The sequence below is a fragment of the Crocodylus porosus genome, unplaced genomic scaffold, assembly GCF_001723895.1.
Source record: "Crocodylus porosus isolate Cpor-Errol unplaced genomic scaffold, CroPor_comp1, whole genome shotgun sequence".
Lineage (NCBI taxonomy): Eukaryota > Metazoa > Chordata > Crocodylia > Crocodylidae > Crocodylus > Crocodylus porosus.
The window spans coordinates 36,430,587-36,447,688 of NW_017728912.1; positions in this window are offsets into that span (position 1 = coordinate 36,430,587).

The window sequence follows — 17,102 nt, forward strand, 5'->3', positions numbered from 1 at the left end:
AATAAAGAAATTGAACAGTGGGGGCCAAAGGACTGAGCCCTGGGGGACTTCACTGCCCACTTCCCTCCAGGTCGCAACAGACCCGTCCACCACCACCCTCTGAGTATGACCCCACAGCCAATTTGCAATCCATCTGACTGTGTAGGCATCAGTGCCACAGTCACCTAGTTTTTTAATGAGAATGGGGTGGAAGACAGTGTCACAGGCCTTGCTGAAGTCCAGAAAGACTACATCCATGCCGACACCTGCGTCCAATCCTTTTGTGAACTGATCATAGAAGGCAATCGGGTTGGTCTGACAGGACCTGCCCGTAATGAAACCGTGCTGGTTGCCCTTGAGCATCATCCCCACTGCTGGCCCATCACAGATGTGCTTCTTGATAATCTTCTCAAGAGTTTCCCCAGGATTGAAGTAAGACGAATGGGCCTATTGTTGCCCGGGTCCTCCCTCTTTCCTTTTTTAAAGAGGGACCACGTTGGCTTTATTCCAGTCATCTGGCACCTGGCCCGAGCACCACAAGTGCTTATTAAATTTTGTAAATAAAAATTCTCAGTATGCCTGCTCCTGCATTAACTACTAATACACAACAGGATTTTTTCGCCTTTGGTTTTGTATTCAGAAGTGGATATTTGGGAATCACTTATCTTATTACTTGCTGATCTTTCAATGGTTGTTGATCATCAAGTATACCCCATTTTTTGTGTTTTATGTCCTACCTCATTACAATGTTGCGTAAAGGTTGTGGGGGGAAGAGAGAGGAGAGAGAGAGAGGAGAGAGGGAGGAGAGAGAGATAAACCCAAAACACAGATCATTTAGATCGTATGATTGAATTTGTAAGTGATTCTTCATATGTCCTGATTTTCATTATATTCATGAAAATGCAATATTACATATAAAATGTTGAAAAGATATTGAGAAGGGAAAACATAACAGGCAAGGACAAACAACGTGTATGCTGGGGAGTGAAGAAATATACATCTTTAATTCCTGAACAAGGACAGGACTCCAACAGCACTGAATACTGGCCTAAACACTGTTCCCTAGAAGTTTTATCATTGACTTTAATGTGCACAGAGTTAGGCCAAGGCTGAGTACTTTGGAAAATCCCACCCATATTGTTTTACTACAACATGCAAATTCTGAGAGAAAATATATATGGTACACGATGGTAATCAGAGAAAACCACACCGTGTGTTCCACATTATATGGGTTTAAAGGGAAAGCAGCTTTAAAAGCACATAAAAAGAAATTACAACAGCACGAAGTAAATTTGGTTATCAAAACAAAGAAGAGGGGTGTTTTGTTTTTGTTTTTTTGACTTATAATTGGCCATTTAAAAAAAAAGTAAGGTTAAAAATCTGGAGAATATTAAAGCTTATCCCCATATCTATGTAGAAAGTATTTCTGCAATGTCAGGGCCAAAAGCATTCTATTGCCAAAACCCATAAAATAAAAAAATGGAGCCCCATCCAGATGGAATTCATATTAGAGACTCTCAATCCTCATGGGTAGGTAATCTTCAACTGCAATTAACTCCCTGGCAGAAGAGTCAGAGCAGGAGTGATATACTTGAGGCATCCAAAAATGTTTAGTCTAGACTAACTAATGTTGGAATTCTCCACAGACCAGAGCTCAGCCCTGTGCTTGCTGGACAGCCATCCGTGCTGGCTGTAGACAAGACGGCCTGGGTCATGTTCCATGTGATTCCCTACCCCAAAAGCATTGTGCTAAAAAGCTGTAGACAGTTTCAGGTATTTTAAGCCATGCTTGGGAGCAAGTAGATACCTTTCTCCCCTAATCATCTGTACAGTGTGCATGTGAGCCAAACCCAAAATAACAAAACACACAAAAGCATGTTCCTTTGCTAAGCTCCTAGATGGCAGCCAAAAGAAACCCACTGCCAAAAAAAAGAAAAAAAGAAAAAAAAATCTGGAGCTGCTTTGTGTAAGATTTTGTCAGTATTATTAATTCTGAAGTAACCAGCCAATTGCCCATCAAGAATGATGGGTGGGAGGGGCAGGCGGGGATGGAGCACCACCACCCACCACCCCATGCCACCACTGCCTCCCAGGAATAGAGGGATGGTGGGGAGCGGGAGCTTGTACACACCCACCGCTGCCACCCACCGTCTCACACTGCCGCTGCTCTGCATCCAGCTGTGTGTAACCCCCAACCCTGTGTGGCCCCCGCCCCACCACTCCATGTCCAGCCCTGGGACCAGGCACACACCCACAGGCACATACGCAGAGATGGGTGCACCCCTCTACTCACTCACCCTCTTCAAATGGACACAGAGACAAACACACTTTCTTTCCTGCCATGAACACAGACACATGCATGCACGCATGCACACACACACACATACTGACACACTTATGACTCACACACACACATGCAGACACACACACAGACACAAACACACTCTCCCCCCTCTCATGCATGCACACATGCATGCATACAAGCACAGACACACGTACTCACATGCACAGACACACACACACAGATGGGTGTGCACTCTACTCACTTGCTCTCTGTATATGGACACAGATACAAACACACTCTCCCTGCCATGAACAGAGATGCACACATGCACACTCACAGACATGCACACACAGAAGCAGATGCATACAGATGTCCTGACATGTGCACAGACACACACGCAGAGAAGCAACCGCAAAAGCTGTGATTTTAAACTTGGCGCCATTTTTGTCTCCCTACTGGGAGACAGAAACATGCGGTTTTAAACTTGGCACATGTGCAGCGGCCCAAAAGCATTACAGACAGACAGACAGACAAAGCCCTTTATTATATTAGACTCTTTTAAAATGTGGAACAAGGCCCATGTGTCAAAATTTTTGTTGTATGTTTAATGTCTTTTTGAGAATTTCTGAATGTAAACTCAATGCTTTCATCCACAAAATGAGTTCTCTACACATTGGGGCTCTGCAATATGCAAATATTCCCCCCTCTTAAGCCAATGAAAATACTCATTCAAGTGAAGAGTCTGTGTAGAAGAAAAGAGCCTCACCACCTTAGGAGCTATATGCTTACAGAAGATGAAGACCTCGTGGGAAGCTGTGCAGAAACCACTAGAACAAGGGTGTCAAACTTATCTGGACCACTGGTGTTGCAGGTCCAGCTGGTTTGGACCCATGGAATGGCTCCACATGCTAGATCCAACCCACAGGGCTGGTCCAGTGTGAGCAGTGCATACAGCATGCACTTTGGACTTGCACATGGCAACTCCAGTCCCATATACATTGCATGTTTTCTTTAGCCTGGTGCAGCACACAGTGCATGGGGCTGGTCCGGGGTGCACACGTCATGCAGTTACTGCACCAGTCTGGCTCTGAGCATTGGATTGGCACAGGTAGCCCACCTGTGAGCCTAAACTGGATCATTCCCAGATCCAGTATGCAGGACTGGTCTGTCATGAGCACTGCATGCAGCGGGTACTTCAGACTGGCTTTATGCTGTGTGCAGCCTGCACAAGACTACTGTTTCATGCTACATGCATCAGGCAACTCTGCAGGCTGGATGCTATGGCTCTGTGGACTGAATTCTGTCTGAAGGCTGTATTTTTGACACTACTGCACTTGAAGGCCACATCTTTAGTCTACTTGGGTGTATCAGCAGCAAGACTGCTTGGCTCCTTTTCATTCCCTGCTTAGAACAGCTACAGTTAAACTAACAACCAGGTCAGTCCTTTTGAGTCCACCCTCAGAGAGCACAGTGACAAAGCCCCTGCTTTCTCTAAATTTTTGGAAGTTTTTGCCTCTCAGCTGTACTGAATAAACACACCCCCATTAACTTCAGATGGAGATAAGCTGGTATAAATGAGGGCAGTTTTACTGAAGCCATCACTATTTCCCTAGGTGAGGATCTGGCTCCTTTGCCAAAGTGTTACATGTTTTGCTAATATCCAATTTGCACATACTGTAATTTTTATTTACGGCTTGGTTCCAGCTGGAACCTCTGACCCAAACTTATTTTCCCTTGAACTTTGGGAAAGATCCCAAACTGTCGCATTCAATCTTAGATGACCTAGACTTGGATCCAACTACAACTACATTTTAGGGAAGTTCAGATTTTGATATGATCCCAGACCCCAAATCCAGTGATCCTTCCCTAATAAAACCTCATGCAAGAAACACAGTGCATGTCTACACATGTGATTAACGTGCATGAATAAACTCTGAAGCTTACTGCTCTAGAATTTTTTGCTCCTGATCATGCCGTTTGAACATGTGCCTGGGAGCAAAAAACTCCAGAGCATATTGCTCCAGAGGTTATTCATGCACGGCACATGAAGTCTACTTGTAGCACCCAGGGCTGCTCCAACTGAGCTCCACCTGCTGCGGAGGGGCTGCCTGCCAGTTAGCCCTGCACTGAAACACCCTGTACTCCAACCAGCTGGAGCAGTGTCTATACACATACTGGTGTACATAAAAAAACTCCAAAAAACTTGTATTTTACAAGTACTACCCTGCTGTGGAGTTTTAGTTTTGCACACCCTATTGGGGCATGTGTGTAGACATCAAGAGGCTTACTGTGCAGTTAATTAGTCAACCACACACTAAACATCTCACGTAGACATGCTCACAGAGAACAATCATTCTACCCTTGGGAACAATTTGAATATAATTAAGAAAGACAAAGGGCAGACATACATCTTTAGAAGATCTTGTCCCTATTTACGTTACCAATAGTTATCCTGGCCTATTCTTCAAAAACACTCTAAATAACCCTGAATGATTGGAGACAGTGGAGAAAGACATCTGGAAGACAGTGAAAGAGTAGCTTCAGAACACATCTTTTGTTAAAGTCTTTGTTCAGAATTCATCCAAGAACGGAGAAACCATTTCTGAGTTATGCTTCCCCCTTGCCTCCCTTTTGGCCAAAGAGAAAAGTGTTTTCAGGCAGATTTTCAGAACTGCTCAGCATCCCTTAAAAACATAGATGAAGTGCAATGGGACCAACTGGGTCCAATGGAACCAAGTGCAATGGGACCAACTGAAGTCTGGCAGCCCTTTGTGACTGTGAAATCAACATAGAACAGTAGGTGCAAGTGCTTATTTTTTTTTCCCTTTCCCCTGGACACATAGGTATTTATTTTGTTCCATAAGATCTGAGACCAGCCAGGTAGAGAACAGAGAAGAGACTTTTGATCAGACTTTGGATTAATGCTTAATGACAGGTCCAGTTCAGGATTTAACTAAACAAACCAGATTTTAGGACAAATGGAAGCACTCAGGTCAACAACTGTGATCCACAAAACTCCCACTCTGCTTATTCACAGGGCCTGGAGGCTGGCATGCCAAATCCATCAGATCCGTCATGTCCTTCTCTCCTAATACAGATGCTTGGTACTCATGTTATGTATATTCAGGATTTGAGTCATGTTTTAACTGTGTTATAGGGAAACTGAGCCATGTTTGCTTCACTTCTACACATACATGCACACATTTACATAGGCAGAACACAGGAGAATTTGAGCCACCAGTAGGGCTGTGTGAAGCTTCAGGTACTGATTCGATTCAGAGGAGATTTGGCCTGATTCGGTGGCCTAATCTCTGAACCCAAATAGAACCAGGAGACCAATGAAAAAATCCAAGTTGATTCAAAGCTCTCTGAATCGATTTGGAAAAGATTCAGAGAGCTTCGGTGATTCAGGCAGCCCCTGCTCACTGAAAAACAGAGCTGGACCTGCTAAGTAGGGGGCAGGGGAAGGGGAAGGGGACCATGGGGGGACCCCTGCCAGGTCCCATCTTCTGCCTGCTTCCCCCTCTCCCCTGAGCACCCCCTGACTCCCGCCCGCTGTCCCAGCCCCCCCATGGCTGCCCTGCTCGCCCCAGCTCCTAGCTCTTTAAAAAAAAGGCCCCACTCACTGGGTGCTGAAGGGGGGAGGGGCAAACCAAAAAAGCCAACCCAGACTCACTGGCTGCTACAGTGGCCTCAGGGATTCTGGGGGCTCATGGCAGAGCCGCCCATGCAGTTTGGGGCAATGGGGGGCAGCAGGGATCACCCCCCCGCCTGGCAGCAGCTGGTGAGTGGGGGCTTTTTTTTTTTTTAAAGAACTGGGAGCTGCGAGAACAGGCGGGGCAGCCACTGAGAGGGGGTGGGGGATGGGGCTGATTTAGAGATTCACCTGTTTCAGCTGTAGCCAAATCTCTAAATCAGATTCAGCGGATTCAATTAGGGACAGTGATTTGAATCACCAAATTGAATCACTGCCCCCTGAACCAGCTGAATCCAAATCCGAAGTCAATACTAGCCATTTCATACATGCCTACCCACTAAGACTTCCTCAGCTTCTGCATGATAGAAACAACTAAAGTAGTTTGCTGAACTAACACATCTGTCACATTGAAGCAATTCTAGGAGGATGTTCCTGACCAAAGCCCACAGCAATCTCGTCTACTTTTCCTCCTTTATGCAATTATCCTAGTGCAGTAACATATGTTAAGGAGGAAGAACAAGAATGTGGAGAGTTGTACTTGGTGGGAAGTTCAGTCTAAAGCCTAATAATCAAGTTCTAGGTGTAGCATCAAATAGGAAAAATCATACTTGCAGAGTAACTTTAGGATGTAGTTCAGCCATTGAAATTGAAAGGTGGGAGGAGGAAATACTGGGTGCAGAGAAAAATATTGACCTTCCCAATGGGGCAGATGTGGAAATAGAATAAGCACAAGAGCACAGCTTATCAATCTGAAACACCACTTCTACCCTGGGGACACAGCCCCGAGAGTTTAATGAATGAAATATAAAAACAGTGGTAAAAACTGCTGCAAGCAGGAAATTCACACAGAAACATTATCAATTCAAGAGTCAGAAAAAAGCAGTAAAGTCACTACAACAATATTACCTATATATAACTTTTATACCACTTTGGACAGAGAGGTTACAGAAATAAACTGTACAGTTATAAGTGCTGTTATCCAGGTTATGGAGTCATACCTCTTTCATTATAGCAATTTCCAACATGATATAAACCAGTATGATAAACATGTAAAACCAACCTCTCATATTGTGAAATACTAGAAGCTGAGCAGGAATATACTCGGACATGACTTGACTTGGAAAACTAAAAAAAACCTCCAACCTTCCCCCACCCCCCAAAAAACCCCCAAAAACCAAAGCGTTAAGGATCCTACAGTTGCCACTGCCTTTTGAACTAATGAACTGGCAGTCAAGTGTACTGATGGCTGCACCATGCTGCAAGTGATCCTTGGCCTGTTTCCTTCCTCCCTTATATTAGTTTTGCTCCTGTTTACCACCCCTGATTATCAAATCATCTCTGAGCTTCACTTGTGTTAGTTCAGCAAGCAGGCCCAACAGGCTCACAATGTTTTGGCCAGGAGGTTGCCTTATACAATGTTGACTGAATTTGTTCCAACTAAAGAAGTATAATGTAATAGCACCTTCTAACTCAAGACCTTTGAATCACATTAGCCAAATCTTCTAAGAGGAATAGATTTTTACTCTGAAAGGTCTCTAGTACCTCACAGAGTTCATGTAGCTAAGGAAAACTTTCAAGCTGGGTTAATTCTGGCCCATGATGAATCATCAACAGAATTGTTAATGAAGTTCCAGCTGTAGAATCGTTATTGCCAGTGAGGATACACATGAGCCAGACAGAATACACCTTGACATTAAGAACCCAAGATGTATTTGTAAGACTGGACATTTTTTTAAAATAAATCTCATATTACTTACAAGTTGGAATTAATGAAAAGCAATGCACATACCATAATAATGTATCACATTATGATCTTTGCATGTAAAAATGCAGTACAACCTCATAAATTCAGATATCAGAAATCTGGAATTCTCGAAAATCCAGCACTTTTCAAAAATACATTACTGCTGGATGCGGAGGTGGAAGTTTGCATACGGTGGCTTCCCCCACAATCCACCACCCTCCCTCCACGTGCAGCTGCTGGTCCGGGACAGACCACTACTCCCCTCTTCATCCCCTCTGCCCCACCTTGTGACCGGCCGCCAATCCGGTTTCAAAAATTGAGAATTTTCAAATTTCTGGCAGGTGTTCAGTCCCAAGCATGCCGGATTTATGAGGTTATACTGTATCAGTATATTATGTATAAACTTTAGATATGGGAATGGGAAATCCTCCTCCTACTGACACCCAGAAATAAAATTAGTTTCAGTCAAATTCTGTTCTCTATTATAGTCTTCTTAATTTAGTCAAGTATTTATCCAGGATTAATATCACTGGTGTGAGCTAACTTAGAAGGTTTTTCTGCATTATTGTTAGGTTCCTGAACCTCTTGGTAGCTTTGTAATGGAGTAAACACACATATACACATATATGGAAATAGAAACATATGACATGTGGAAACTCTGAAACACCAATAAACTGTGAACTCTCTTTTGCACATGCATACTGCACACATTCAGAACTTTTCAACTATGCACATATTGGAGAAATCACTGAAAGAACAAGACCTGACCCTAGTTTCTGTGTCATTTATCTAGCTCATGGGACACATTCAACTGCTTAAGATAAGAGACAACATGAAGTGAATGCAGAAGAGTGGCAGTTAACTAAGCAGCCATCTAGAATTATATTGCTGTTCCAGCAACCCTAACTATCATGTTTACTTGAATACAAGACAAGCGCGCTGTTCCCCCACATTAGCACAGAGAAACATGCCCCTTGTTTTATAATTGCATACAAGGAAATCTAATTAAATGTATTATTTATCATTAACCTGATGCCAAAAGAAGCATATGCTCAGCAATGGAAACCAACTATGAAGTTGATTAAATACAGTCAATACTAAGCATCACTATAAATATGGCCCACATTAGGCAAATGTGCTGATAGGAATTTACCACAAGAATAGATTAGGGCAACCTATCTGAATAAGGGTTATCTGTTAGTCCCAGGGGTGTGGGCAGCAACCAGGCAGCCTCAGCTGGCTGTTATCCTGATTAGGCAATGATGCCTGATTGGGGAACAGGGCCCAGATGTTGTATATAAGGGCTGGGCCTTGAACAGCAGGGGCAGCAGTTTGCTCCTGCTCAGTATAGCTTGGAGGTAAGGGAGGAACTACTATGGTGGCAAAAAGCTCCTGGTCCTGGGCATGACTGGAAACTGCACCCTGCCAGGGAAGGGTTGCCTGGGAGGACTGTTCATGGCAGGACATTTCCCCAGAAGTGCCAGGCCAGTTGCCTCCCCAGTGAAAGGGGGGTAAGGGCACCTGATAACCGCAGCCCCCACATCCCTGATGGGTAGTCAGATTGATACAGGGCAAGTCCAGGCTCGCTGGGAGAAGCTCCCAGGTGAAGGAATAAAGCTCAGAGAGAGAGCAAGTGGGACAGAGCTTAGTCCTAGTCCTGTAGTGAGGGGTGTGTAGGCCCAGAGAGGGAGTTAGAGCCCAGGGCAGGGCTTGTAGACCTAGAGAGAAGATTGGAGCCCAAGGATGGGGTTTGGAGGCCCAGAGATGGGGTTTGGAGCTCAGGGTGAGGCCAGGAGGCCCTGAGTTTAGATGGGAAACTTGATAAGAGTGAGTGCTAGGCCATGAAACATCTGACAGGCATGGGACATAATAAGAGAAGGTTGGAATTGTGTACATAGGCCCTTGTCATCAAGGCAGGAAAAGGGCAGCCTCCCACCTCATGAATATCATGATCATGAACATCAAGGCGTGGGAGACAAGGTGGGTGAGTGGCTTGACCAGAAGCAAGTGGGCAGGCCTATGTTGAGACTGGCCGCAGGACATCCACTTGTTACAAAGACATATGATAATACTCATTAAGAGCAGTCCTGTTACTGCCAACTCTTTTTCAAGTTATGATGGGCTACAACATTATATATAGTTTATCCAGAATCACTCTGTTACCCCTCTTTCACACCAGTGCATGATTAGTGCAGCCCTGCCCTCCATGAGGTAAAGCCAGACCAGTCTGCCCTGTACCTCATCTGCGTATATATTTTTAGAGGATCCCAGGACTTAGGACAAGAATACCCAGTACCTATCATGAGTGGGTTTAATTAGTACTTGGATCCTTTGTGGGGAGGGGGGGTATCTGGAATACACACACATACTGAGAAGTGCTAAGTTATGGGGTCAGCATGGCTTGAAACGCTGTTGACTCTAGTAGGGTCCAGCCCAATGAATTATGTGGTAAATCATGAGCTTTTGACTTTGGACTAATATCATGTATAGCTTGCACAGAGGACCAGTTGAAGGAAGGCATGCTGGAAACAGTGGCCACCTTCTACTGTAAGCTCTATACCGTGTGACCAAAGGACCCAGGAGCCAGGCAGGAGTACCTGCAGGGGCTCACCTGGGTCCTTGGGGAGGCTGAGCAGCAGCAGCTGGAGGAGGAGTGGGTGTTGGAGGAGGTTGAGAAGACTCTCCAGAGGTTCAAGAACTGTAAAACTCCTATGTTTTACATGGCCTTCTGGGATCTGGTGGGTCCCAACCTGCTGGAGCTCTTTCAGAAGCGACTACAGGAGGGCCACCTGGGGGCTGGGATGGACTGGAGCCTCCTGACCCTCTTGTATGAGAAGGGTCTGAGGGAAGAGTTGAAGAACTGGAGGCCTATTACACTCCTGAACTTTGACTATAAATTATTGGCCAAAGTCTTGGCTGAGTGATTTTAAATCCATCCTAGGTTCCATCATCCATGAGGACCAGTCTTGTGCAGTGCCAGGACATCCGCTCCATGGTCTCTGCTGCAAATGAGGGATGCACACCAGCTGGAATGTGATGGAGGACAGAAGGTTGCTGTGCTAAACCTGGACCTGGAAAAGGCCTATGACAGTGTATCACATCAGTTTCTCTTTGAGATGCTGAGGTGAATGGATGTCCGTTTGACCTTCATTGGCTAGATAAAGATGCTGTACATGGTCATGAGCAGTGAGGTGCTGGTCAACAGGTTCTTGAGTGCATAGATTGCGATAGAGTCAGAGGTGCACCACGGCTGCCTGCTCTCCCCAATCCTGTTCATCTACACCACTGAACCCCTGGCCCAACACATCAGGCAAGAGCCTGTGATGAGTGGAGTCCAGATTCCCAGTGGAAGGAGGGAAGAGACCAAGGCCCTGGCCTACATGGATGACCTGAACATCCTGTGCCAAAATAAGTGTTGCACACAAGTCTACAAAGCAGTAGTGGGAGCCAAGCTCAATGTGTGCAAGAGCACCTGCCTGGCTGTGAGAACTCAGGGAACTGGGGTCCTTGGGGGTCTCAGTTCCCTGTGGCGGGGAGAGGGGGTCAAGATCCTTGGGGTGGAGTTTGAACCCAAGCTGAGCAGAAAGATGACCTGGGAGAAGGAGGCCAGGGTTAAGCAGAGGTTGGGTATGTGGCACACACACTATCTCTGTATGGGAGGGTGCATGGCACTCATGAAGCTGGTGTTGTTACCAGTGCTTCTGTACACTGCACTGGTCTTCTCCCCTCCAAAGCATGTCACCCACAGAATCCAGAGAGTCATGTGTGTCTTCCTATGGTGATCCAGAGAGGAGGTGGCAAGGAAGACCCTGTACAAGAAGAAATGGACCAGGGCAAGGGGATGCCAGACATCCACCTGTTCCTGAAGGCAAGGTACATGAACCTGATCTGCAAGTTGGTGACCGGTGCAGAGACCAAAACAGCCTGTTTCATCAAGTATTGTGCAGGTCCTGTGGTGATGGCGTGTGTACACACCAACCAACAGGAGACTATGGAACACCTCTGGTTCTACAGGGTCCGGAATGAGTTCTGAGGTGAGTATGGGCTACAGAATGAAGCCCCTGTGACTGTGTCAAACCACAGAAAGATACAACAGGTGGTAGAGCTAGAGACACACTACTGACCATGGGGCTACTCCCTGGTGATGACTGCCAAGCTGTTTGGGAGTGGATCTTCCACAAGGACCTACAAAAGGACCACAGAGACCGAAACTAGCTAATAACCCACCATGTGCTCCCAGCAAGGGTGTGGAGACAAAGAGGGGCAAGGGACTCAACCTAGCTGCCCCAGGGAAATCTTCCAAGACACAACAGAGACCACTGACCACCCCCTATGGCTCTGTCCATATGCCAAGGAGGTGTGGAAACAGGTAAACCAGTTCTGCAAAGAGGTGATGGGGTGAAGCTGATGACAAGGGACATGGCACTGTATAGACACTTAACTAAACATCAGGGGTCCCCGACAACCTGCTTTGAGCAGATTATGTCCTGCATCAGAAGCAGCCTGTGGAAGTGCAGGAACCTCCTGATGTCCAGAAACATGGAACTTGAGGAAACAGACTACTGAAATGTTTCTGTGAGAACTCCAGTCCTACTACTGGAAATCAGTGGGAGAGGATGGAGAAGATACAGCCTGGCAAAGGGACACTTGGCACAAGCCTACATGGAGGGGGAGTGGACAAGGATAATGAAGAGGATGACAAAACAGTTGGACCTGGAGACAGCAACAATGACAGCAATGGAAGCAACAGTGACAACAACAGTGAATGAACTGAGAATGTAAACCCCCATATCAGGGCTAGGACTAAGGGACTGCAACTGGGTTAGGAAAAGGACTGTGGACAGGTGTGCAGGAGGACACAGGCTTTAAATGTGGTTTAAGGTGTATGAAGAAAAGCTTTTGCTTGATGCTGCACATATATATAACTATATGTATATGCAAACATACACACTCAGACATGTATACAATATTTTTTTTTTTTTAAAAAAGCCTGATTTTGGCTAAGATCAAGGGAGATGGGGGGGGGGGGGCGGTATTTGAACCCAAAGGTCACTGGGTCTGGGGCTTGCACATATGATGCCTGCCTGGATTTGTACATACTAGGAAGTATCTAAAGCCAGATACCACCAGATATTTGCCTGGTGGTAGAGTCACAGCTGAATTTTGGAACTTGACTCTTGGACTTTGCCCAACTGAATTTGGAACGGATTTACCCTTGACAGAGATGAAAAATCATCATCATCATCATCAGGGTCATCTTCTATTTGAGTAAATACAGTACCTCTAGCGAAACCAGACCAGATGTTTGGAAGAACTCTCCAGGGATCAAGGATTCCTTGAAGAGACAAGATACATCTTGAAATAATCAGGCAAAGGAAAATAACTCTGATTTAAAGACAAATATTGTCACAATAAGAATCTTAGGTTAAACAAACTTTCCTAAGGTTATAATACTAGATTTTCATTATGCTTAGCAAGTTGCATTGGGCCAGAATAGACAGGCTATTTCTTGAAATCAGTGTGTTTTGCCAACTAAAAAAGGTATCAGCCTTTTTTACTACATTCTAGCACACTATATTATAGTGAATTTGCATGGCAGACGCATTTAAAAAAACACATTTTACATCCCTGTACAGCCACTTCCATCTGCACAGAAAAAAAATCACTGCTTGTTATTGAAATGGCAACATACACCCATCTGAAAGTAATTGGTGTTGCAGAAGATGACTTTAACAATTGGCTTGACACCAGAGTTTGAGATAATGCAAGTTTCACAGACTTATTATATCTAACAGTTTTGTGGGTACAGACAGGGCTACACATCAGGAATGCTGGCTTGCTATGCAGCTTTGGACAAGACATTTAATCTCTCAGGGGTTTGTTCCCCACCTGAGCTCACTACCAAGTGAGCCCTGCAAAGTGACATCAACATTTGAAGAACTTTGGAGAGAGACTGCTTCATAAATACTAAGTCTAATATTACTACTAGATATGTACAATGATAACAAATTAGACTAAAAAGTGCTTTGTGTCTTTCAAGTTTACATCAGAATTAAGACTGAGAATATATGCAAAGTTTACATAAAAAATGAATCAACCAACCTTCACAAGTCTGAACAGCCAAACCCAAAGTAACAGAAAGCGTTTTTGAAGTGTGAAAGAATTCAGGAAACCAGGACTATTCTTGCTGACTATCCAGCTCAGCCAAAACCAGGAGTCACTGAAAACTTTGCTCTCAAGAAATAGCCAGCATACTTTTCCATTCCGAGAAGCTGAATAAATGTATGAGAGCTCAAACAAGAGTGACTATATCTACAGACTTGCAGGAAAACTTAAACATGCTTGACATTTGCTATAAAAGTGAGCACTGCAGTTTTCCTCTACTTTTAGAATAACCAGGGAAATTTCATTGCACTTATCAAAGTGCATTTTTAAATTTCATATGGGGCTGAGTAAGCCATGCCGATTGTTTCTCTATTAAATTTTAACATATTGCCTGTGGACAATCAGCTCTTTAAAGTTTCTCAAACTTCACAACTGATTAAACAGCATATTTCAAATTCTCTACTTATTCATTACATTATGGATATTCATGATCGAGTGTGGGAAAGTATCCTTAATTTTTGTTCTCTCATGTCTATGCCATAATTAAGGCCATGTCCACACATGCAGGCACATGATCTCACGTAGGAGCGGCACAAGTTTGAGCGGGGATTTTTGCCTCAGCACACGTGCCTAGACATGCACTTCGGTGTGAGGCAAGTTGTGCCCCTTGGGGCAAAATAACCCTCCCCAGCTCCTCCTGGATCTACAGCCAGGGGGAGCTAGAGACTGGGGCTAGCACTATAAAAACCTGCACTATGCTGGCCCGAGAAGTACAAAAACCTGCCCTCGTAAGCAGCTCAGAGCTAATTGTCTTCAGGAGCTTTTGAATGATGTTCTGTCTATAGGCCCGGCAGCAACTGCTATACGGTGTCAGTAGCCATGCGGCATGGGGCCACCTGGGACTTGCCTTCATCTGCCACTTCCGGGGGCTCCAATATGACTGGCAGCTCCTTAGCCTGTGGGGCCACTGGAGTTCTACCAGGACCTCCTCCGGGCCTGCAGACTGGTCTCCACCTCCAGGTCCTCAGCAATACTCGCCCAGGGTGCCCACCTGCTTGTTGAGCCCCTCCTCTGGAATGCCCAAATGAAGGTGTGGATAGTAGAGGTACCCCGGTTGCGACAGAGGTTGATCCTGGCTGGTGTCACCAGTATCAGAGACTTTCCTGATTATGATATGCAGGAGTGGTGGACCCTGTTGCACTGGCCCAGTGCATGGGTCTACCCACAACATGCGTGACCTGCCGTCTGGTCCAGGAGGTGAAATCTGCCCTACCTCCTGATGCCCTTGCCCTTGTTGACTAGGTCCTGTGTGGTGGTGGTCCCCCCATGTCCCCCAGCCCACTGGAATTTGTTGTGGGGCCAGCACCTCGCCCAGCCTCATGGCACTCCCCGCTCCACCACCTAAACCAGCTGAAGGATACCAGATCAGTCCACTTTTCCTCCATTCATTGCCACCACCTCTACATGTTTGTGTGCCACACAAACCATTATGCTGCTGTCATGTCTCACGCAGACACCAAGTGGCAGGACCTGCTCAGTGAGGGCATGGCTGGGGCACTCCAGTGGCTGAGTCTGTACTCCACCCTCATCCCATGAGCCACTGGGGACCGCAACTGGAGGCTCCTCCATAGAGCCATCACCACGGGCATGTATGTGGCATAGACACCCAGGTCTCCTTTGCAAAGGGAGACCGTGGCACACATGACCCTTGAGTGCACCAGGATGCAGCCCCTCTACCTCCACATCAGGAACCTCCTTCTGAGGTTCTGGATAAACTTCACCTCCCACCTTCTTATTTTTGGACACCCTATCCATGGCTCCATCAAGTCATAGGACCTCCTGGTCAACCTAGTCCTGGCCCTGGCCAAGTGGGCCCTGTACATTATCAGAAAGGAGGCTCTGGCTGGGAAGGTGCTCAGGGACTGCAGATCCACTTTCCTCTCACTGGTCCACCCACGTCTCTGAGTGGAGCACCACTGGACAGGGTCCACAGGCTCCTTGGATGCCTTTGAGGACTGGTGGTCACAGCCTGAAGCAGCCCTAACATGGTGTGGCCCCTGTCCCCTCTACCCACTGCAGGAGTCTGGCAGTACAGGCTGCTGCCTAGCTGTGACCTGCTGCCACCTGCGACAGCATCCACCCCCTTGGACCTGTGGTTCCATGGCTGCACCCTTGCCAGATCTGGTTGGCGTACCCCTGCTCTGCCATCTGGACAGCTATCACCCAGAAGATTTGCTCCTTGCAGTGGCCCACTCGGAATTGTCCAAGTGTGTCTTCTTGGCCCCAAATAACCAACAGCTCAGCTGCCTTGTCTGCCCTCCATCTGGGTCCCAGTGCTGGCCCTGGACAGGCTCTTCTGCCCACGTCTCGCCACTTGTCTCACTAGCAGAGAACCTAGTGTTCCCTGTTTTAAAACTGCAAATTCTCCGATAAAAAACCCAAATTCTCTCATTAAAATATCCAAAATAGTGTTCTTCTGCTAGTAAAATGAAATGCCACTATATAGAGAGAGATCAGTTGGGCAATTTTTTACTGATACATTTATGTATTTAAAGCAATTTGGAAGCCTACCTGTGCCTCTATCATCATAATAAAATAGATTCTAAATATCTATACACTTTAGAATTTACTTTTGACTTTGTCATAGAAAAATCAGAGCTGCCCACACCCACTTCACTCACCAGGATGTGCAGTACTGAGCAGCACTGATATGCCAGTGCCCTACCCCTGCCCCTTACTTTCAACCCATAGCCTGACCGTCACTCCTGTCCTACAGAGCCAGGAACATAGGTGAGGGGTTTGTGGGGGTGGCTTGGGGGTGTGGGGTTTGTGGGTGGATTGTGGGAGGACTGTGGGTGTGGGGGGGCATATAATGGGGACTGCTCAGAAGGAGTGGGTACCAGGAGCAGCTCCCCTGCACAGCTGTAGCCCCATCCCAGGCCACATCCCCCCCACAGGGGATACAGTCTCCCCCACCCAGGGCCCAGAGACCCCTCCAGGGGCCAATGTCTTCCCACAGGGGCTACAGCCCCTCCGCAGGGCCCAGAGCTCCCCACAGGGCACCAAGCTACATCCCCACCACAGGGTCCCCAGCCCCCCCACCCAGCCCCAGCCCTTCTACATGGCCCACAGTTTACCAGCAGCAGCAGTGGCCTTTGGAGCACTCGGAGCCTCATGGCACAGTGCCACCCCACGTCACCAGCCCGAGTGGCCTGGAGCTGCCCGAAGGCACATGGCGTTGCATGGTGCCACACCAAGCCAGGTCACATGCATGTGATACGGTAGAGGCAGTG